This window comes from Somniosus microcephalus, chromosome 13 (assembly GCF_052327205.1).
Source record: "Somniosus microcephalus isolate GS21.2 chromosome 13, FLI_Smic_1.0, whole genome shotgun sequence".
NCBI classification, from domain to species: Eukaryota; Metazoa; Chordata; class Chondrichthyes; order Squaliformes; family Somniosidae; genus Somniosus; species Somniosus microcephalus.
This window is the reverse complement of record NC_140999.1, coordinates 170,683,926-170,708,759: the sequence shown is the minus strand read 5'-3', so window position 1 is coordinate 170,708,759 and position 24,834 is coordinate 170,683,926. Positions and strand designations below refer to the sequence as shown.

Below are 24,834 nucleotides of genomic sequence, written 5' to 3'. Positions count from 1 at the left end.
CTCAGGAAAAGAACAGAGGACCAAAGAGACAGAAAACTGTGATCCTGGGACCACCACCCCTTTTGAGTTGTCTAACTGCTGATGGGGATTTTCCCATTGGGATGGGGGGGCGGGTGGAGTACTTGTACCTTGAGCAGGCACAAGCTTGGTAGTCCTATGCTAATAAAGAGAGAGTGATATCGCAACAACTCCCACCTCATTTTCCTCGGTCTCCATTTTGTGGAGGCTGAAACGTAAGTGCGCTGATAGTGGACCTTACTCCTTGTGCCCAACCCATGCAGATTAGAGGATCTGAGAAGGGCATGGGTGTAAACATCTGGAGCCAGTCAGAAGGTAAATTGGTTCTTTTTCAAACCCAGCAGGATGAGCATTAGGGTTGGAGACCTTCTGGCAGCTGTTTTTGAACAACAGCTAGAGGCCTCAAAGACAAAAGCGATATTCACTGCCCCAGGCAGATTTGCTCCCCCATTTCCAGTCAATAATCCCTGCCAAGATGTATTGCTGCACTGGAGGTACACCTGGCCGATTATAATAAAGTGGAAATACAGGCAAGTACAGGTCAGGTTGAGCACAGTGCACTTCCGGTGCACTCCAGCTGAAGTGCACCCAGGTGGACAGGATGTGAATAAAAATCAACCCTACTGTCTTTCCTCATCCTAATATGAGTTATTTTTTATTTATTCCAAATAAAATTTTGCTCTCCAGTACCCAATATCCCATAGTGCCCACTGTTTTCACAATACCATTGCTCAGCTATTAATTATTTCCTCCCCCAATTGCCCATGCACTGCACACTCACCTCCTCAATGGTACATCACATCTAATACCCACTATTCCCACTTTTTAAAGCCTTGTTTTCAAATCCCTCCATGGCTTTGCTCCTCACTATCTCTTTAATCTCCTCCAGCCCTACATTTATCTGAGATCTCTGCACGCCTCCAATTCTGGCCTCTTGAGCATCCCTGATTTTAATCGCTCCACCATTGGCAGCCATGCCTTCAGCTGCCTAGCCCCTAAGCTCTGGAATTCCTACCTTCTCCACCTCTCTACCTCTCTTTCCTCCTTTAAGACGCTCCTTAAAACCTACCTCTATGACAAGACCTGCCCTAATATTTCCTTATGTAGCTCGGTGTCAAATTTTGTTTGATAACCATCCTGTGAAGCGCCTTGGGAAGTTTTACTACGATAAAGGCACTATATAAATAAAAGTTGTTGTACCCACCTATTCAACTATTCACTATGTCCATGTTCACTACCTTCCCCCAAATAGTAACTATTGTCCAAATATTCACTACCCAAGTCTCTAATTGCCATGGCCATCAATTTAAATTCTCACCACCCCATATGTTCATTAGCCCAATTTCCAAATACTCACTGCCCCAATATTCTCTATCTACTTCTACTACATTCTGACCCTTCATTATTCACTCCTCTACTCCATGCCTACCACCCCCAAGTGCTCACTGCTTTATGCCCCAACTATTCACTATTCTCCACAAATTATTCACAAGCTACTTAAAACTGCTCACTTTCCCATCACCTTAGCTGCTCCCACGCGCCTCCTCAAACATTTGCAGCCCGGCACCCCCCTTCTAAAAAGCACATCCACTTACTTTCCCTGAGAAATGCCACAGAAGATTAACTTCCTTCTAACTATTATATTCTCTAACATTGCATGAACAATTTAATGGTAGATTAACTAATCTACATAAAGTAGTTATATCTAGCATACCTCCATCACACCCAAGACATCACACTTCAATGTGTCACAATTTGTTTCAGATGCAAGACAATGTTTTTTTTAAAAAAAGGAAAGAAATCCAATCATTAATTCTATGTAATTCTGTGTTTGTGTAATAGAAACCCTCAAATTTACAAAGAACATAAGAAATAGGAGCAGGAGTAGGCCATTCGGCCCCTCGAGCCTGCTCTGCTATTCAATAAGATCATGGCTGATCTCCTACCTCAACTTCACCTTCCTGCACTATCCCCATATCCCTTGATTCCCTTAATATCCAAAAATCTATTGCTCTCTGCCCTGAATATACTCAACGGCTGAGCCTTCACAGCTCTCTGGGGTAGAGAATTCCAAAGATTCACCACCCTCTGAGTGAAGAAATTTCTCCTCATCTCAGTCCTAAATGGCCGACCCCTTATTCTGAGACTGTGACCCCTGATTCTAGACTCCCCAGCCAGGGGAAACATCCTCCCTGCATCTACCCTGTCAAGCCCAAAGAACAAACAATTGCCCTGATTGAGCTCAGTTTACATGAACCTCAAATTGTCTGTATTTGCCTATTTAAAGCACTTCTCCTCAGGGAATACTTCAGCAGTGGCTTTAAAGGGATAGGCCTGGTTGGCAGAACATATTACAACCATGCTCCAGATTACCAGTGAACAATGCCATTTACACACAGATTCTACAGAGTGACTTATATCAGGAATGATTAAAGTGGAAATGATTGGTTTTAACACACATTACTTACCATACATTACTTTCCATATACTTCCTTAATTACTGTGTTGCAGGCCATGTTTATTTTCAGCACTTTCCATCAGTAGCAATAAACTTTTTTCATTTTTTACTGAGTAGTTTTCACTTTTGAGGCATTATTGCCCCATATTTGAGCTCCTTTTCTCCCCCTCCCCTTTTAGGTTTCCACGTGCCATATGTCTCGTTTTGATTGTCAACTGTGCATTGTAACCAGCCATGAGAAAATACAAGGGCCGCCAGGTTGACATCTCGTTATTTCCCTGTCTCCCTTTGCAGAAGCATTTCCCCTTGGATAGACACTTCCCGTAGATGGGCTGCTGGGACTGGAGATTGATCAAGTGCGGGATCTCAGCGGGAAAGTGTATATTGTGTATGTATATATAGATAACCAGAGTCAGAACAGTGGTCAATGAGTATTATCATGTGATATACAACAATAGTCTGACAGTTGTCAGTAATGCTGGATTTGGCCATTACTGCTGAGAAGTGATACAGAATATAACATATTGCTAGAATTAGTGATAGAGGACTTTGGCTTTGTCTGGGTGCACAGGGGTGGAAATTGGAGCAGGATCCAGTTATACCAGGTCCACAACCCTTTTTACTCTTATCAGAATTGGCATTTGGAGGCAGCTGCATAATACAAATGGATGGGTGTGTTATGATACCAAGCAAATGAGGAAAACTCAACATATCTCCTGCCGTTCGCATGTAGCAAATGAAGGCAAGAGATGAAAGTGGCAGCATTTCTTTGTTTTTACATTTAGCTCCCTCTTATTCCTTGGCCAACTAAAATACAACAAGGCACCACAACGAATTTCTGCCAGATGCCCATGAAAGCACACAGCTGCCCCTGATCCCGGGATTCAGAACAGGGTCAGGGAGACAATGGGGACAGGTGGTAGCTCTACTCTGCCCAGACCGGCCCTCAAAAATCTCCTGCAGAATTTATGAGCCATTATATATATTGTAGGCTACTCTCACTATGTGGTCAATTAAGGCACGACAATTGTATTAATGTATATCTACTTTTTATTAGTAGCAATAGTTAGTGGATATATACTTTATCATGATAAGTTGAATAATGTTAAGGTATGGAGTAACATTTTGAAATATACTGATCAACTGAAGAGTTGTGAGGATTAATGAAGTTGGTCACCTTGTAGAGTATATTACGTACTGAAAATTTGCTCAGATCTTCACTTTCGGTACAGTTATATCCAAAGTTGTATCCCAAGTGACCCAAATCAGGTCAGTTGATGTTAATTCCCACAATGCATGAATTTAGGCTAATTCGGACATTTAGATAAACCTGGTTGCAGAAAATATGTATAAAGAGACAAAATGTCATTGTTGTTTTATATGTTCTACTATAACCAGTGGGAAAAGTTATTTGGTGTGTGGTAGTCTAGATTGATTCCTGGGATGAGAGGGTTGTCCTAGGAGGAGAGATTGAGCCTATACTCTCTGGAGTTTAGAAGAATGAGAGGTGATCTCATTGAAATATAAAAGATTTTGAGGGGGATTGACAGGGTAGATGCTGAGAGATTGTTTCCCCTGGCTGGAGAGTCTAGAACCAGGGGTCATAGTCTCAGGATAAGGGGTCGGCCATTTAAGACTGATAGGAGGAGGAATTTCTTCACTCAGGAGGGTCGTGAATCTTTGGAATTCTCTACCCCAAAGGGCTGTGGATTCATGGGGAATCAAGGGATATGGAGAGCGGGAGGGAAAGTGGAGTTGAGGTCGAAGATCATCCGTGATCTTATTGAATGGCGGCGCAGGCTCATGGGGCTGTATGGCCTACTCCTGCTCCTAATTCTTACATTATTAGTACAGGGGAAATGTGGAAGGGAGCCTGCTTTTCCACAGTCAAGTGTGGAAGTGGGTGGATAGCCTTTGGCAATGTTGGCTCCATTCAATTCTATGCAAAAGTAGGGAGCAGAATAGTGTTAATCACAGTACGATTTTTAACATGCTAAAAGGGTTGCATAGACTAGGCTTGTATTTCCTTGCACATGGAAATTTAAGGGTGATCTAATTGAGGTGTTTAAGATGATTAAAGAAGTTGATAGGGTAGATAGAGAGAAATTATTTTCTCTGGTGGGGGAAGTCCAGAACACGGGGCCATAACCTTAAAATTAGATCTAGGAGTCGTTCAGGTGTGACGACAGGAAGCACTTCTTCACACAAAGGGTAATGGAAATCTAGAACTATCTCCCCCAAAAAACTGTTGAGGCTAGGTCAATTGAAAATTTAAACAGAGTTGATACATTTTTTTAGGCAAGGGTATTAAGGGTTACGGAACCAAAGTAATTCATCTTGTCAAGCATTTAATCATTTTGACATCATGTTATACGTATTTCCTAAAAACAGTAAAAACTCCAAATTATTATTTCCACTGCTTTCAAGTAAATGATATTTAAAACTCCCATTGCAGTTGAATGGGGAATAAAAGTTTAGTATTTACTGCATGCATCCAACAGACACCTGCCTTAAATCACCAGCTGGATTCACTCCTCATGGTGATTACTTGATGTATTTTCCACTGCAGTTCTTTGCAAAACAGGAGTGTAAAGTGCACGGCATCTCCAAATTGTAAGTTGAGTCACATCATTAAAGGCTGGCACATTGCCTACCAACTCCGCAATTATTTCCGGCATGGCTGTAACACGTTGTTTTTGTGAATATTTAAGCGAAACAATAAGACCATCTTCCTGTTCAATTTGGTGATAGATTTCAACAACTTCTTCAAAAAATTCAAGTAATTAATTTGGTGTTATTAATTAATTTGAACAGAATATCGTGGGAGTCATAAATAAGATTGAATAAGCATACGCATAGCAACCTGTCAGCTCACCTGATAGGCTAGCGGGTAACAGCAATGCTGCTGGAGCAGTAAGCCATACAGATCAGAAGGTTACAACTTTGATTCCTGGACTGTATCAAGCTTTCTGGGTTGGGCGGGGGGGAGGCGGTTGGTGGAACAGCCTATGGCTTATAGAATAGGTTTCAATGCTCTTGGGCTAGATAAGGATGAAATAAAATCAATGAGAGTTGTTGCTGCTGATCATTACCCAAGGACCTCAGTTGTGCTGAGATCAGGTAAAGACAAGATTAACTCAGCAGTGATGAGCCCAAGGCTAGGTTTTCACAAGGAATGGCCACTTGGGTAATGTACTACATCCATCAAACTATACCTCAGCAAGATTGGTGTCCATACTTAAGAAAAGACATACTTGCTCTCGAGTCAGTACAAAGAAGATTCACTCGGTTAATCCCGGGGATGAGGGGATGGACATATGAGGAGAGGTTGAGTAGATTGGGACTCTACTCATTGGAGTTCAGAAGAATGAGAGGCGATCTTATTGAAACATATAAGATTGTGAAGGGGCTTGATCGGGTGGATACGGTGAGGATGTTCCCAATGATGGGTGAAACTAGAACTAGGGGGCATAATCTTAGAATAAGGGGCTGCTCTTTCAAAACTGAGATGAGGAGAAACTTCTTCACTCAGAGGGTGGTAGGTTTGTGGAATTTGCTGCCCCAAAAAGCTGTGGAAGCTACATCATGAAATAAATTTAAAACAGAAATACAGGAAACTTTGTGCTATCCGGAGGTGAGCTATCCGACAATCTGGAGCCACCGGCAAAAATCAGCAGCCGCTTTTTATTCTTTTTTGTTGTTGCTTTGTTTGAACAGTCAAGCTGTGCAAGGTCTGTAGCTATAGCAACAGCTTCAGCTACAGAGCTTTAGGGCCACACCCGAGTGTTTAGAAGCTGTTGCTAAGCAACAGTGTTTGTTGTCAAATACGGAGATAAGAATCTCCATATCTCTCAACATTAACTCTGGAGAGTACGGCAGTTTTGAGGCAACAGCAGCAGCTCAGTCCCGTGGGTGCCGGATAGCACAAAGTTTCCTGTAGATAGTTTCCTAGAAGTAAAGGGAATTAAGGGTTACGGGGAGCGGGCAGGGAATTGGACATGAGTCTAGGTTCGGAATGGTCATGGCCCTGTGGGTAGTGGAGCGGGCCCAGGGGCCGTGTAGCCTGGTTCTGCTCCTACTTCTTGTGTTCTAATTCTGTGTTAGATTTCAGGAGATGGTTTTATTCCTGTTCTTGGCTGGGGTGGAGATCGCCTTTACAGAAGGTAAGTACTGTAGAAAATATAGGGACAGAGTGATCTCCGAGACGAGTTTCGATCGCCTAGATGGGTCGGAGAGGAATTTCCCAAATTTTTTCTCCCAAATTGGCCACTGGGTTTTTTATCTGGTTTTTCGCCTCTCCCAGGAGATCACATGGGTTCGGGTGGGATGGAGAGTGATAGAAGATTTGAGGTTAGGATCAGATCAGCCATGATCTTGTTGGATGGTGGAGCAGGCTCGAGGGGCCGATTGGCCTACTCCTGCTCCTATTTCTTATGTTCTTATGTTCTTATTAAGTGCCTTCAGCAGAGAAGGGATAACATTTAGGGGTGGGGGCACACAGTTCCCAAAGAAATATGTTGGCTTGTGATAAGCATGTATTTTAGGTTGGGCCTTCAGCTTTCCATTTGGAGGTACAAAAATTGAGGGTTTTATGAAGCCAAATTCAGTCTTTAATGTCTGCTCAAAATTGGGGCTAGCACGCAAGCCGCCTCAAATCATCGGATGGCACGAATGTATTTCTCCAATAGAATGGACTGTCCGGGATCAGATTCTTCAGGTATGGTATCCTGGTGGTTCTGAGACTGAACTAGCAACCCAGAGGTTGAGGGTTCAGATCCCACCATGGCTAGTTGTGAACCTGAGTTCACTAAATCTGGTCATTTGTGGGCTAGCATCAGAAAATAACTCTGAATGGTGGCAGGTAGCCATAAAAAGCCAACTGGTTCACTAATGTCCTTCAGGAAAGGAACCTGCCACCCCTGCCCTATCTGGCCTACATGTGACTCCAGTCCCGTACTTTGTGGTTGACTCGATGTCGTCAGGGCAACTAGGGCTTCGTAATAAGTACTGCCTTGCCAGTGTCGCTCACATCAAAAGGAAAAAACAGATTAAACTATCCTCATTGGGATGCCTGGGATTAAATGCATACTCAACTTAGAAAAAAATACATGCTGGCAAAAATTATTGGAATAACAGGAGTTCAATGAATATTTATGACTAGACTCTTAAAGAATATGGATGTATTGATTACCACTGGGCTAGCATAGATCAGATGTATCCCCACCATTAGACAATTGGGGATTGAATTCATAATCACAACTAAACTGCATACCCATTGATTCCCACATTCACGTAAAATAAAAGAAAAAAGAAAGCACTCGCAGTTATATAGCACCTTTCAGGACCTCTGTAAAATAATTATGGCTTAGCTACTCTCAGTATCGTGATATTTATTACATATTAAACATGGTGTAGCCTCCAGATTCCAAAGGTACTGTCCCTCGAGGTTATGCTGTAAATGTAACATTACATTGAGTATAATATTATGTGACAGCCCCTTACTCGACCTGCAGAACTCCCAATGCATCCAGTTCAGGCAAGCAACCAAGATACGTGCATACAAAAAGAAAAAAGTTTCAAAATAGCAAAATGATCAGGAAGTGTCTGATGGTACTTAGGAAGCATGTCTTGGAAGTTTCAAGTATGTCCACTGGTCAACTAGAATTAATTCACCTATATGGGATTGATAAAACAGAAGTAAAGCATTTTCCTGAATCATATAATGTTATGGAGAGCGCATGCCTCCTTAATTACAATGATTATGCATGATGGCAGCAAATTATTAAGGAAACCCAATGAAAAGGAAGCACCAAGCTGTACAGGGCAAAACGTTAACAATCGCAAAATGTAAAACCACATGCACTAAATCAGCAGCTATCCACAGCAATGAATTACAAAGTACAGAAACAGGGGAAGAACTATGAAAGATCCACTTCAACAATTGAACACAGACCTATTTAGTAGGCCCCCATAAATCTGCAAGCAAGCCACAGGAGAATGATTGTACCCCCACCGCTTACCAGAATTCATTCCACTGCCATAAGTCATAGATAATACTCAGCCCATTCAGTACAGAATGTCCCACCTTAGAACACAGTCCCACCCACAGAGCAAAAAATCCTTCCCCCTCAACGTGGGGTAACTGTCTCCCCCAAAAGGGTACAGGATTCTTTGGGATTCTCACAGGAAGGGGTCGCCAATAATACAGAGCCATGGAAACATTCACGGGGGCAGTCGGGAAATCTTCCCCCATGCGCATAGATCAACCTGTGCCCCCAACCCCCGCTCCACTGACCATAGATTGTGGCCACACCCAACCACCCCTACCCTTAAAACCAACCCTACCCTTAATGAGCAGAGGTAACAGTATCCTCCTCTTCCCAACAGCCAGAACCAAGATAAGAAACAAAGCAAACTGGAAATCTTCCGTACTTTCGCATCCCCCAGTCAGCAGATATCACGGCCCCTTCACCTCCACTACTCACAATCCTCCCCCACACTGAGCAAAAAAACCATGATACAACCCTCCTCCCCATTGAGCTGAAATCAGAAACAACACAAGTTACTTCCAGCCCCTAACTCAGCACCATCCTGAACTGAAAACCCACTCTCTAACGTTGAGGTCATCCAAAACTCGGCTGCCCATGTCCTAACTCGCACCAAGTCCTGTTCACCCATCGCCCATGTACTTGCTTACCTCCATTGGCTCCCGGTTAAACAACACCTCAATTTTAAAATTCTCATCCTTGTTTTCAAATCCTTCCATGGCCACGCCCCTCTCTATCTCTGTAATCTCCAATAGTCCCACAACCCCCTCGATATATCTGCGCTCCTCTAATTCTGCCCTCTTGAGCAGCCCCGATTTTAATCACTCCACCATTGGTGGCTGTGCCTTCAGCTGCCAAGGCCCTAAGCTCTGGAATTCCCACTCCGTCTCTCCAACTCTCTACCTCTCTTTCCTCCTTTAAGACGCTCCTTAAAACCTACCATCTGCCCTAATTTCTTCTTATGTGGCTCAGTGTCAAATTTGTGTCTTATAATACTCCTGTGAAGTGACTTGGTGCTATATAAATACAAGTTGTTGTTCCTCCCACTGAAAGAAAATTTAGCCCTAACCCAGTGCCACGCAACCGTTCTTGATCCATCACTGCCCCCTCTCCTCCATCCCTTTACTAGATACTGTGATCTGGCACATGTCACTCACTGTGTGCAAGATCACCAATTTTCAAAAAGGGGCTTGATGAGCATGCTAGTGAGACAAGTTCAATTTGAACCAATGGACTGGCTTATGTTACATGCCGTTTATGAAGAAGCAGAATACAGTTTTCAATGTGATTCAATAAATTTCTTTTCACTCCTCGCATTGTCAAAATGATAAAAACATGCAATTTTTCCCTTTGATATGGGTCTAACTCACGTTACAAATGAACAGTCTTTGAAGTGATTGGCATTACCCTTCACTGGCACAAGCCTTATCCAGAGTCTCCCACAGTCTCCCTCTGCATGGAGAGAAAGAGAGCTTTCTGTCCCTCTTCCTGTTTCAGACGAAAGAGAGAGGCACAGAGTTTGCCATTCTATCTTTTCTGTATACAACTGCGGAGGATTCAATCTTACTTCTCCATGAAATTGGTCCAGACATGTGCTGAGAATTTACCTTGGATAATCCAAATATATTTAAACCTTCATTTCTATGAGAGGTCAAAGTAAAGGTATTATCATGTTACCTCAGTATTCTGGTTAAAGATTGCACCAGTCAATTATGAAGTGGCTCTCGGTCATAGAAGATGGGTGTAGGTGTGGATGTAGGTGTAAGAAAATTCTTACGAATTCAACATTCATGATTTCTTTTCCTTAAAGATAGCTCGGGAGAGTATGAAATTCTGGGTTTGAGACTCAAGAATGAGAACAGTTAGCAAAGCTATTAGAATAGAAACAGAAGGCTTACCTGAAATAAATATTGAGGAAAATGCTATCAGAGGAGAAAGGTAAAGAAACTGGCTATGGGGTAAAGAAAAATAAAAGCACTGTTGTAAATGGACAAGGGATATCACCAAATTAAATAAGAAAACCAGGAAAAAGAATAAGAGTCAATGGGGGAGAAATTGCCCTCCTTTGCGCCTCCTGTTAGCGCCTCGGGGGGTGTTAACGGGGCGCTACCGGCTTTGCGACCGGGTGCAGCATGAGTACCAACGCCCATGAACTTCCCCTGCAGCTAACGCCATGATCTCCTGCACCCTGGAGATCGTGACATCATCCGGTGCGCAGCACCCCGGTACCACCCCGGATGCGAACTTGGCTTCTGTCCCCGCAGCATGGCCGGGCATCAACACCGGCAGCTGCAGGAGGCGTTGTCACCGCGGATGGCCGTTTGGGGAGCGGTAGTTAAAAGGATTGCTGGTGAGGTAGGTGGAAAATGTTTCATCAAGACTCTGCTTTTTTTCTATTTTTCAGGTGCTGCGCTTGATCAGCCATGCACTCTGTTAGAGTGCTTGGGGCTGACTGGCGCCGATCGTAAGTGCCATCCATGATCAGGGGATTTGTTTTCTTGCGGAGCCTGCAGCAATGGCCCTTCCCTTTAAGGGAGGGAAGGAGCCTCTGATCCCGGCAGTGCTGCACTGGACATTGTGCAGCGCTCTGCCGCTACCACCCTTCTTGCCTGGTTTAGTGCTCCAAGGGAAGTGGTAGCGCTTGATTTAATGCTCCACTTCCCTCCTGGAACACTAAACCGGAAGCTTGCGTCCATTAGAATTGGGTAGGATCTGGCGATACTTTTGCGCTCCCGCAAAAGTTATTGCCCCAAACGGGGCGCTACACAATTTCTAGCCCAATGTTCTAAAAAAAAAGAGTCCGATTAAGTGGTACACATGTGAATGCACAAAGCATTTTAAACAAAGATGAAGAGTTAGAAGCATTAATAACTATGGAGAATATGACATAGTAGCCATAATGGAGACATGGCTTAGGTTTGGACTGAACTGGGAACAATATTGTTTATTATAACATTTATAACAGGAGAGATGGGGAGGGGGAAGAGGGGATGGGGTGGCAGTATTAGTTAAGGATTCTATCACAGTGCGAGAGCATAACAATATCCTATGGGATTGTCTTAAAACAGAATCCATACGGGTAGAGTTAAGGATTAGGAAGGGAAATGGTGCAATCCTTGTGTGCATCATAGGCCAAGAAACAGTGGAAATAAGATAGAGATGGTGATTTGCAGTCAGTTCAGAGAGCTAAGCAAGAACAACAAGAAAATAATACTGGGTGATTTTGATTAGTCTAAGGTAGACTGGAGTAAAGGTAGTACATGTAGTTAAAGTGGGGAACATTTTATAGAAAGGATCCAGCTTCCTCGGTCAGTATGTTTCTTGTCCAACAAGGAAAGAAGCATTGATTGATTTAGTTCTGGGAAATTAAGTGGGGCAAATAACTGATGTGAGAGTAGGAAAATAATTGCAAAATATTGATCTCAACATAGTTAGGTTCAAAGTCCAGACAGATAAAAGGGGATCTGGCCCAAATGAACTGTGCGGAAAATTTAGTAAACAGGTCGTCAGATAAGCAGTGTGAAATCTTCAAATATGAGATCAGAGAGTGCAAGATAAAAAATATTCCTATCAGGCAAAAGGTGAATGCATCAAAGTATAAAGTTCTGTGGATAAATAGATTAAAGCTAAACTGAAACTTAAAAAAGGGGTTTGTGAAGATCGGGGCAACAATAGTAACAAGGCACAAAAGGCATCAAGGGGTAGGGGGAGAGAGCGAGAATATGGTATTGAGATAGAGGATCAGCCATGATCATATTGAATGGCGGAGCAGGCTCAAAGGGCCGAATGGCCTACTCCTGCTCCTATTTTTCTATGTTTCTAATGTTTCTATAATCATGAGGAATATAGAAAGCACAGCGAAAAGGTGAAAGGGGAGAATAGAAGGGCAAAAAGGAACACAAATAAAGACTAGCAGATAATATAAATTGAAGTAGTAAAAGCTTTTATAAGCATATAGGAAGTAAAAGAATAATTAAAAAGGAGGCTGCTCAGGGGTGAAGGAGGAGATCTATTTGTGGAGGATGAAGGTAAGGTGGCGATATTAAATAAATGTTTTGCATCAGTTTTTATAAACGATGGTTGAAGTGACAATAAAGTTGTTCTAGAGGAGGATATGGAACACTTATTAGAGATAACTGTAGAAAAAGAACTGGTTCTAAAAGAAATAGTCAAACTCAAGGTACATAGGTCACTGGAGACTGGACCCTGATGGGACCCTGTTGAAAGAAGTCAGGGAGGAGATAGCTCTGGCTCCTTAAATATGCAAATTGTGCTGTAGTAATGGGGAGTAGTCAATGTAACACTGAAACACCCTTGTTCAAGAAAGGAGAGAATGATAAATTGGGTAACTATAGACCAGTTAGTCGAACGTCAATTGTGAGCAAACTCTTAGATTCCATAATTTGAGATCAAATTAACAAGTATTTAGCAGGGAATGGGCAGTCAGTGCAGATTTGTTAAAGGCAAGACAAATTTAATACTTTTTTTGGTAGAAGTGACTGATTGGGTCAATAAAGGGAATGTAGATGTAGTGTAATGGATTTTCAGAAGGCCTGTGATAAGGCACAAGGGGCCTTATTGGATAAATTCAGGCATACAGTATAAGAGGAAATGTAGCAGCATGGATAGAAGGCTGGCTGATGGATAGAAAGAGTTAAGGTAAATGACTCAGATTGCAGAAGGGATGGAGTGGTGCACTCCAGCAGTGAATGCTTTTGTTCTTGGTATATATAGATCAGATGATTTGGGTATAGGGAACGTAATCTCTAAAGTTGCTGATGACAAAAGTAAGAGGTTTGACAAGCAATAAGAAGGACCGTAAAAGACTTCAGTCCTAAATAGATATCTGGATTTATTCCGCACAGAAGCAAGAAAGTACAATACTTAATATAAGGCTTCACAGCGGGTATTAGAAGTGGTATTGATTACCCTGTGCTCAAATTGAAATATTTGCAGAGCCCTACTGTTGTATGTTTCAAGTGAAAGGGAAAAAGTAAAAGAAACTCATTAGTAATCTCTACCCATGCATAACATGGAGAATTTCTACTTTAACAATGCTCCTGAAGTTATTTAAATTTTCCACTGGTGCTAACTGAGGACATGAAGCTTTGCCTGCAAGACTTGGATAGACTTGTTTAACACTAATTATCAGAACAAATTAAGGAAGACTATGAGTTGCTTATTGTGGCACGAATATAAAAGATTGCGCCCCAGTGGGATCTGTATGCAAGTCTGGTATACACATTATAAAATAAGAAGTACTGTAGAACAACTTGACTCTTTTCTTTTAATCTTAGTGCGCACAATTTTTAAACTTCGTATTGTGTTTGCTGATTTAAATAAACGCCATAAATTGCATTGAAAAAAGGACTAATAAAAATCGGAGTTTAACTGAACCACTTACAATCAGCACAGATCTGTTAAAAACAAATGACCCAAGACGAGTGATATGGTTTCATCCGTAGATGCCAGCCACTGTAATAGTGGAAGCTAATGTAAAAATGCATTGTAAGTGGGAATTTTCTTCCTCTTTTGCTAAAGGGATTGAGGCAATCAAACATGATCTGTTGTTTTCCAAATGGGCCTGAAGTGGCCAGATAAGAAGACTTCAGATCCAATTTTAATGTTTATCTCTACATGAGTACTGAGTATTTAATTTAAATAGTCATTGTCAATTTACCTCAGAGATTATTTACTGCAGTAGAATAACGGTGGCACATGTAAACATTTTTATCTGTCAGAAGACAGCCACACTTTGTGTTCTGGAGGGTCGGCTCTTTCAGCCAGCTTCAGAGTGACTTAAATGGGTCCAAGACAAACTTTCCTTTGTGTGCACAACAAATACGTGCACTTAAAAGTATATTTTGTGTCTACTGGCTTTTTGGATACATCCTTATTGAATTTTGTTTCTGCATTCAATTTCAATGTTTCTTTCCAAAAAGAACTGAAATCAACTTATACATCTCAAAACAAATAAATACTATAATGGTCAAAATTATGCATTTTTAGTAACTCTACATTGTTACTAAATGCAGAGACACAGAGTGCCCACAGCGTCTGGTCTGCACTCAAGGCCTCCATAATCAGCAACTGTGAAGAGACGTTCGGTCACTCGACCAGGAAACACCAAGACTGGTTCGACGAGAATGACCAGGAGATCCAGGAGCTAATAAGCCGCAAGCGCAAGGCATTTCTGATCTGGAAACAGCAACAGAACTCGAGAGCAAGAAAGCAGCTCCACAGAAGCCTGAAGGCCGAGGTCCAACAAAAAACTCACGACCTAAAGAACAGATGGTGGGTGGAGAAAGCGCAGGAGATCCAGCAGCTAGCCGACAACCACGACGTGCATGGATTCTTTAGCGCAGTCAAGACCATCTACGGCCCAAGCACCCAAGGCCCCTCCCCACTGTGGGCCAAGAACGGAGAGGTACTCATCAAGGACAGGGAACCAGTCAGTGCCCGCTGGAAGGAGCACTTCGAAGATCTCCTTAACCACGACTCTGTCTTCGACACGAGTGTCCTCAACTCCATCCCACAGCATGCTACCCGCCACCATCTCAGCACAACCCCAGCCCGGCATGAGGTTGAAAAGGCCATCCGACAACTGAAGAACAACAAGGCCTCAGGAGCAGATGGAATCCCCGCCGAGGTACTAAAGCATGGTGGAAAAGCACTACTGGTGCGAATTCATGAACTAATTTCTCTTATCTGGAAGGAGGAGAGCATGCCAGGGGATCTCAGAGATGCCGTAATTGTGACCATCTTCAAGAAAGGTGACAAGTCCGATTGCGGTAATTACAGAGGAGTTTCCCTGCTTTCTGCCACAGGGAAAGTCATTGCAAGAATCCTCCTCAATCGCCTTCTCCCAATGACCGAAGAGCTCCTCCCAGAGTCGCAATGCAGATTCCGCTCACTAAGGGGCACAATGGACATGATCTTCACCGCATGTCAGTTACAAGAGAAATGCAGGGAACAGCACCAACCGCTGTACATGGCCTTCTTTGATCTCACAAAGGCCTTCGACACTGTCAACCGTGAGGGATTATGGAGTGTCCTCCTCAAATTCGGCTGCCCTCAAAGGTTTGTCACTATCCTCCGCCTGCTTCACGACGACATGCAAGCCGTGATCCTGACCAACGGTTCCACCACAGACCCAATTCACGTACGAACCGGGGTCAAGCAAGGCTGTGTCATCGCACCAACACTCTTCTCGATCTTCCTTGCTGCAATGCTCCATCTCACCCTCAGTAAGCTCCCCACTGGAGTGGAGCTAATTTACAGAACAAACGGGAAACTGTTCAACCTCCGTCACCTCCAGTCCAGATACAAGGTCGTCCCATCCTCTGTCGTCAAATTACACTATGCAGACGACACTTGTGTCTGCGCTCACTCGGAGGTCGAACTCCAAACCATCGTCAACACCTTCACCGAAGCATACGAGAGCATGGGCCTTACACTAAACATCCGTAAGACAAAGGTCCTCTACCAACCTGCCCCCGCCACACAGTGCTGGCCCCCGATTATCAAAATCCACGACAAGTCCTTGGACAACGTGGACCACTTTCCATACCTCGGGAGCCTACTGTCAACAAGGGCAGACGTCGACAACGAAGTCCAACACCGCCTTCAGTGTGCCAGTGCAGCCTTCGGTCGCCTGAGGAAGAGAGTGTTTGAAGACCAGGACCTCAAACCCGGCACACAGGTCATGGTCAACAGGGCAGCAGTGATACCCGCCCTGCTGTATGCCTCAGAGACATGGATCATGTACAGCAGGCACCTCAAAGCACTGGAGAGGTACCACCAACACTGCCTCTGTAAGATCCTGCAAATCCATTGGCAGGATAGGCGCACCAACGTCAGTGTTCTTGCTCAGGCCAACATCCCCAGCATCGAAGCTTTGACCACACTCAATCAGCTCCGATGGCTGGGTTACATTGTCCACATGCCCGATAAGAGACTCCCAAAACAAGCGCTCTACTTGGAGCTCCGGCACGGCAAGAGAGCCCCAGGTGGGCAGAGGAAACTGTTGTGTCGGTACCTTTTTACCTAGGCACAATTAGAACTGAGAACTCAGAGATTCAAACATGAAGTGCTTTATTCGAAGGAAAAAGGAAGTTCAAGAGAGTTCCGAACAAAGAGAGCTAAACTTAACCAAGAGAACACCCAACCATTTATCTGCTGTGACAGTGCCACCACAGGTGGGAGGAGAACACACAATACATAACATATTCCTCCCCTCTTAAATGGAAGGTCCACATTATTCCTCAACAGGTACATTACTTTCAATGCACTCAACCAACCTAGGGTAGAGGTAGACTGCCTCAACCCCTGACTTTACCCTGGGGTTTATTCTGCCCCAGTCTTGTGGGTAAGTCGCTAAGCCTCCAGATCCAAGCATCTTGGAGGCCGCCGCTCTCTGACAGGATACCGGCGGTCATCGCTGGCTTCCACAGCAGTAGGCATTGACACAGGCCTAGATGGAGAAGATGCCTGTGTCAGTCGAAAGTCAGGAGTTTGCACAGGTGGAACAGTCTCTTTGACTTCCTGTGTTGGAGAAGAGCACTGTGGCAAAGGATGCTGGTTTGCGGTATCATCCGGAAACAGTTCAGGCCAACCAGCCATTGGAGCCTCTGTGGCTGTCTCTGCTCCTAGCAACAGTTGATCTGTGTGTCTTCTCCAGACGATGTCCTCAGCAGTCTCAACCGTGTAAGACACAGGGCCCGTCTGCGCGATCGCCGTAGCAGGAACCCATTTCGGTTCAGTGTTGTAGTTTCAAGCTAGGACGTGCTCTCCCGGATGAAACCATCTCTCCTTGGCTCTTTTCTCTCTCTTTTCAACTTGAGCTTGTTGTTCACGATGGACAACCTGCTCTGCCCTTGGAGGTTTGAGTAAGTCAAAACTTGTCCGCAACTGCCTCTTCATCATGAGCGAAGCGGGGGAAGTTTTGGTTGTGGCATGCGGCTCGTTCCTGTAGGACAACAGGAAGCTGTTCAGACGTGGGTGGATTGAGCCCTGACCTTGCGATGCCTTCAAGGCGTGCTTCAAAGTTTGCACGAACCTTTCTGCCTGGCCGTTAGTAGAGGGATGATAGGGCGCAGACCTGATGTGTTGGACACCATTCACATGCAGGAAGGTTGCAAACTCCTGTGATACAAATTGTGGACCGTTGTCACTTATGAGTCGTTCTGGTGAGCCATAACGGCTGAACATCTCACCAAGTTTCTCAATTGTTTTCTCTGCCGTGGTAGACCTCATCACAGCGACCTCCGGCCACTTGCTATGAGCGTCCACAACCACCATAAACATCTTCTCTTCGAAAGGACCGGCGAAGTCCACATGTACTCGCTGCCACACTTCTGCAGGTCAATCCCAGGGGTGTAGGGTTGCCAGCTGTGGAACATTCCGGACCCTTTGACATGGGGAACATGTTTTGGCTTTCTCCTCAATATTCCCATCGAGACCTGGCCACCAGAAGCAGCTTCTTGCCATTTCCTTCATCCGAACCATCCCACTGTGGCCTGTATGAAGTTGTTGCAGTATAGGTTCCCTCAGAGGTGGCGGAATTATGACACGGCGTCCCCAAAGAAGACAACCTGCCTGGACGGAGAGCTCATTTCTTTTTGAAACGTAAGGTTTCAAACTAGGAGAATCTCCTATAGCTCTCCCTCGAATGACATCGTCCATTACCTCAGACAGGACTGGATCGTTGCGGGTGTACCTTCGCACCTGAACTGCAGTGACAGGTGCTCCCTCCACTTGTCTAAAGTAGAAGCTGTCTATCTGATGAGGCTCTGGGGGAGTAACAGGCAAGGGTAGCCTCGAGAGACCGTCTGCATTGCCGTGCAAGTCTGATTTGCGATATTTGATGTCGTATGTGTGTCCTGACAACAGTAAAGCCCACCTTTGCATCCTGCTTGCAGCGAGAGACGGAATTCCGGTGTGGGGCCCGAAGATTGGAGTCAATGGACGGTGGTCCGTCAGGAGTGTGAACCTTCTCCCAAACAGGTACTGATGAAATTTTCGAATTCCAAAAACGATTCCCAAGGCCTCGCGCTTGATCTGCGCATAGTTACTCTCAGCCTTGTTCAAGGTGCGTGATGCAAAGGCGATAGGTTTCTCTTCACCCGAAGGCATGATGTGGGATATGACTGCTCCCACACCGTATGGTGATGCATCACAAGCTAGCTGCATGGGTAGCTTTGGTTCGAAGTGTGCCAGGACCTCCGATTTCAGCAATGCTTTCTTTGCTTGGGCGAAAGCTTCGTTGCACAGTTCAGTCCATTTCCATGTTTTGCCTTGACATAGCAACTGATGTAATGGCTTCAGCAATGTTGCTAAGTCTGGAATAAACTTCCCATAGTAGTTAAGTAGCCCCAGAAATTAACGTAACTGGCTCACATTCTGGGGTGCTGGGGCCTCCACGATCGCCTTGACCTTTGACGGCGCCTTATGCAGGCCAGTAGCATCAATCACATGCCCCAGGTACTCAACTGAAGACTGAAAGAATTCACATTTGTCTTTACGAACTCTGAGTCCGTACTCTTTCAGTCGTTGTAGTGTCGCATCCAAGTTCAGAAGATGATCCTCCTCATTTGTCCCAGTGACAAGGATGTCGTCCAGGTAGCACTGGACTCCTGGCAATCCACTCAAAATCTGATCCATTGCCCTTTGGAATAGAGCAGGGGCCGACGTAATTCCAAACGGAAGGTGGCAGTACCTGTATAGCCCCTTGTGTGTCACAATTGTCAGCAGCTCCTTTGATTTGTCATCGACATGCATTTGTAGATAAGCCTGGCATAAGTCTATTTTGCTGAACTTTTGCCCTCCGGCCAGGCCCGTAAAAAGATCATCAATGAGGGGAAGAGGGTACTGTTCCGCAGACAGCACCGGGTTAATAGTCACTTTAAAATCCCCGCAGATTCGAACAGATCCATCCTTTTTCAGGACGGGAACAATGGGTGTGGCCCATTTGCTCACGTTCACAGGCTCCAGGACTCCATTCTCGACTAAGGCCTCCAAGTTAGCCTCAACTTTTGGCCTAATTGCATAGGGTACAGGTCGGGCTTTGTGAAACTTCGGCTTGCTGTCAGGTTTAATGTCCAGTCTCACGCTGATCTTTTTCATGCTCCCAAGTTCCCCATTGAAGAGTTCTGCATGTTTGTTTAACACTGCAGTCAGACCTGACTCCCCTTTTGACATCATGCGGACTGCAGGCCAGTCCAGTGTGATTTTCTCTAGCCACGCACGTCCCAGTAGCGATGGGTAATTTCCCTTTACCACATATAGTGGCAGTTTTGCAGTCTGCCCATTCAATTTAACTGTCACCTCAATGGCGCCTCTCATGGCCACAGGTTCACCGGTATACGTCTTTAGCACAATGTTTGTTGGCTGAAGGGTAAGATGCTTTAGCATTTTGTTGTAGACAGTGTCTGAAACAAGGGACACAGCCGCGCCTGTGTCCACCTCCATCCGCACTGATTGTCCCTCCACCAGTGGTGACACCCAGTAGCCATTTGAACCACCTGCAACCGTCAGTATGTGCACCTCTTCCTCCTCAGAGGTGTCGCTCCCCTCTGTTTTGCTTGTTCCATCATACTGCACTGAATGAGCACTCTTTTCCCTCTCTTGTCCAAATACAGACATTTTGCTTCCATGCTTCCCAGCTCTGTCTGTTCTTTTTTTACCTCTACAGGCGCGTTCAATGTGACCATTTTTGCCACAATTTCGGCATTCCAGCTCCGTACACCAGCAATCATTAGCGTGATGGCCCGTTTTCCCACAATGGGAACATGTGCCGTTCCGCGCACCTTTAGGCTCAGACGACACCTTGTGAACTCTCCCTGTTGAACTCAACTGGTGAGCCTCCTTTTCCGCCATCTCCATGGAGACACTAACTTCAATGGCCTTTTCAAGAGTAAGGTTGTCCTCAGTAAGAAGGCGCTACTGTGTGGCTGCACTTTGCAGACCACACACGAGTCTGTCTCTAATGGTATCATTCAGCACCTCCTTGAACTGGCAGTGTTCCGACAACCTTTTTAAAGCAGCAATAAACATCGTCACTGATTCCCCCTCCTCTTGATTCCGTTTGTGAAATCTAAATCTCTCAGCAATAACCAGAGGTTTTGGTGAAAAATGTGCTCCAAGAATTTCCACTAGTTGCTTATATGTTTTAGTTCCTGGCTTATCTGGCTGCACAAGGCTGTAAGTAAATTGAATGTCTTCGGCCCCATTACACTCAAAAAGGTAGGCACGACCTTTTCGTTTGCCACCGCATTCGCCAAGACAAAATAGTCAAAACGTTCCGTATAAGCGCTCCATTGCTCCACATTTTCATCAAAATCACCGATGTTTCCTAATATAGTAGCCATCTCACGTTTCAAATTTAAATTTCTGTTTACTCACTGCACCCGTAACATATGCAGATTCATCCGCTCCTCGTCGCCACTTTGTTGTGTCGGTACCTTTTTACCTAGGCACAATTAGAACTCAGAACTCAGAGATTCAAACATGAAGTGCTTTATTCGAAGGGAAAAGGAAGTTCTGGAGAGTTCCAAACAAAGAGAGCTAAACTTAACCAAGAGAACACCCAACCATTTATCTGCTGTGGCAGCGCCACCACAGGTGGGAGGAGAACACACAATACATAACAGAAACGCTTCAAGGACACCCTCAAAGCCTCCTTGAAAAAGTGTAACATCCCCACCAACACCTGAGAATCCCTGGCCCAAGACTGCACAAAGTGGAGGAGAAGCATCCGGGAAGGCGCTGAACACCTTGAGTCTCTTCGCCGGGAGCAAGTGGAAGCCAAGTGCAGGCAGCGCAAGGAGCGTACGTCAACCCAAGCACCCCACCCACCTGCCCCTTCAGCCACCATCTGCCCCACCTGTGACAGAGACTGTAGGGCTAATCAGTCACCTGCGAACTCATTTTTAATGTGGAAGCAAGTCATCCTCGGTTCCGAGGGACTGTCTAAGTGGAGCTGAAGCTGATTTGCTCTGTTTTTTAAGTATGAAAGTGCTGGGGCAGAGGCAAATGGTTCAATGAGGGAGAAAGACAGAGCTGAGATTATTCAAGCAATGCCATGGTAATACAAGCAGCATGATATTCAGATGGAGATCCCGTGATAAGATTTGTATTGGGTTGATTTGTATTTACAGATAAGGATACAATGCATTATGTTTCGTTTACGTCACAGCATGCCAACTGGAATCATTAAAACGGATGTCCATCAAAAACACATATTCAAGTAAACAATTCTCATCACTGGTTCTTAAAACATTGACTACTTAAAAGATCAAAATAATGGAACGTTTTGTGCAATAAACAAACCACAATTATCACTGGACGTTATTGCACAAAGATGCAACCGATACTTCAAATATTATAGAAGAATTGCATTTTCGCTTTCTCATTTTGGCACCAGGTTTTTTTTATTCATTCTCTTATTTAACCTAATTTATTTTTGATGTGAATTTAATAGCAATTTCCGGGATACAATCAGTATTGACGTCTGTCAATCCAGAGACCTTGATGATATCATATCATTTACCCAAATTGGTGAGTTTGTGATGTGCAGTGGGGTTGTTTAGTCAATGACAGCCCAGAACAATATACAACTGTGAAATCGCCGCAGTCGACAGGGAAAGTCAGGAGAACGCTGGCTCACGGCAGCATTTGTTTTCTTCGAGCATATTAACATTCAAGTCGGTGCTGGTTCAAGCGGTGGGCAGTGGGCAGGCTGAAGGCTGCAGAGCGGTGACAACAGGATGACAGTCTCAAGCTGCAAATTCTGTCGGCACTCTCTGACCCTTTCCACTGCTCTTGGTTTCCTGGTCCCGTTATTTGGCAACACGCTCAATCTCGTCAAATATACCCGGGACAACAACCTTCTCGTTGTAAACAAAAGCAAGCGGCTCTCGTTCGAAGAAAAGCAGCTCTGAACGATCACACATTCCGATCAATGTTTGGCTCGGAATATTTTTCTGGTGGGGCAAAACACTCGTCCTGTAATTTGTGCAATATTTAAACACGTGGAATAAAAATAATACCCTAGCCACAGTTAAGGAAGTAAATAAGCCCAGAAGGAACTGAATTCGAGCCGAATAAATACGATGCTTCACACATTAAAGGATCGTGTTACGGGTGCACCAACAACACTTCCGTTTCCAAGTATGAGGCATCACATGCAAGTGATGTGTTGCTAATTATAGTGCTGAGAATTGTACAATTGTTCTACAGCACGACATACATATCAAATAGTAATGATGCTCATGGAGAACCCACAAATTCTCCTCACAGATTATAAGATTCAAACTACTTTTATTAAATTCACCACCTACTTTGTAAGATATCAAATGATGCAGTAAGAACCGCACAACGCACGCCCTGGATGGCTCTGGGAGTCAGCAACAATGCTCAATTGCTGTATTGGCAAATTATAATAAAAAGCGAATTCAGTAAGTGTTTAATGACATATATAGATACAAATTACAAAGGTTATAGAAAATAACAAGTGAATTTCAAATGAGGACTGGTGTATGTTTATCTGAGGGGAAAGGGAACGATCATATTTGGCTGTGAGGGACCGCGGCACTGATCAGAACAATACTCCAATTGTTCAACTTACAAACAAATGGCTGTCATGTCCTTTTGGAAATTAAACCTCACTTAATTCTGTAACCGTATCTTTAGAGATATATACCTAAATTATTTAATGAGACTTATTCTAACTGCCACAGGCCACACCAAAACAATATCAGGTATGGCTCGTTATGAGGCTTAAAATGATTTTTCCAACAATCTTCCTGAGATTAGGATAGATATCAAGTTTTTAATGTTACGTTAACTGCTGAAATGAATGATTGATAAGTTATTTGTATGCCCAATGATTACCGGTTTCATCTGTGCGCTAAACTAAATACCCGAATCTAAAAATCATCTACAATTAACATGAGCTCATATATCAACGTTAAAAATTTCACTGTGGCTGAATTAACGTTTGTCACTTTTAATGAGAAACTTAGCTGCCAATATATTTACAAGTACATTTACTTGGCCTTTGCAAAAGGCTACTTTCCTTCAGTTCTCATATCTACTTGAATATATATGGAATATATAGCGAACCATAAACCTGTAAAACGTAGAGACTCGAATTGATGTTGCTGTTAAAACCTTTCACTGATGAAACTAATGCGAATCTGTGATTGGCTGTCAGTCGCAATGGAAGACGCGGAACAGGAACCCCTTATCCAACGACTCAGGTACAGCATGTTTATCAAAAGACCTTTTGAGAATGCACTTACTGGTATAAAGGTGACAGTTGCAATTTAATACACTACTTTAGGTTTTGGAAAATGAACCGATAAATCAAGTATTATAAATGGCAACACACAGTTCTTAACTTCTGCAATTTAAATCACAGTAACCCAGCATTATTATGGTCTATTTTATTAGACTATCGTGTATACATATCAGGCTGGCAGTATTTACTTCTTGTGTCATCAATCTGGTATCATCTTGAAGAATACCACATTCTGTGAAAGGTCTAATTCCATATTTAATATTCATCAGCAACGGCTCTGTTAAAACAAGGAAGGCCAGTAGAATTTAGGATTCCGAATATATCACTGTCAACAAATGCCCAGCCAGTACACGTTAAGGACCAGGCTTTGTTCCTATGTTGCATGTCCTGGTCTATGAAATATCTAAAATAAACAAATACTGCATAACTGTGCATAGCAAATCATTATTTGGCTCAACAAAGTTGGAAATTGCTTTGCTATTTGCAAAATCATATAGTGCAGCTTGGACCTTAAAATCAGTCTCAGGATTTAGCAGTATTAAAAATAAACACTCACCGCTTCTGAGACGATGAACCACTGATGAGGCCCAGGTTTCTGTTCATTTAATCCTTGATATCTAGTTGACCAAATGGCGACGTTTCCTATTCTTAATATTTTGAATTATTTTCCTGAAGTAACTGTTAGCTCCATGATGCTCGGTATTATGAAGCACATTCTTCCAACCACCCCACAGCCTGCTATAGGCTGTTAGTGATGCTGCGGCAATGAGAACCTCTTGAGACAGTACATGCAGAAGGGGTGAGCGAAGCAAAGCTGGCTGCTGTTAACACCAGGCATGGATCACTCCCTTATAGGGATTCACATTTCCCACACACAACACGGGTTTATTTTTCCTAACCACCTTGCAGGCTTCTGGCACAACCTAGGGTCGGGTTAAGGAGAAACCTTCTGAAAGTTAATGATCTTGTCGGATTTGGTCATTTTCTTCTCTTTTGAAATGGATATGTTT

The 24,834-nt window shown here is 43.9% G+C and overlaps 1 protein-coding gene across 5 annotated transcripts in view; it reads right to left on the bottom strand.

Moving 5' to 3' along the window:
• The window catches only part of dlgap4b (discs, large (Drosophila) homolog-associated protein 4b), a 733,594-nt gene extending 708,970 nt beyond the window's left edge, over positions 1–24,624 (bottom strand). For 2 of the 5 annotated variants that reach the window (XM_086005576.1, XM_086005579.1), the window contains exon 1: positions 24,381–24,612. The gene's annotated coding sequence lies outside the window, so the exon portion shown is untranslated. Of the gene's footprint in view, positions 1–22,862; positions 22,946–24,380 lie in introns of all 5 variants that reach the window. The other 3 variants (XM_086005577.1, XM_086005582.1, XM_086005581.1) reach the window with 3 other exon arrangements.
• Positions 24,625–24,834: the final 210 nt, after the last annotated feature.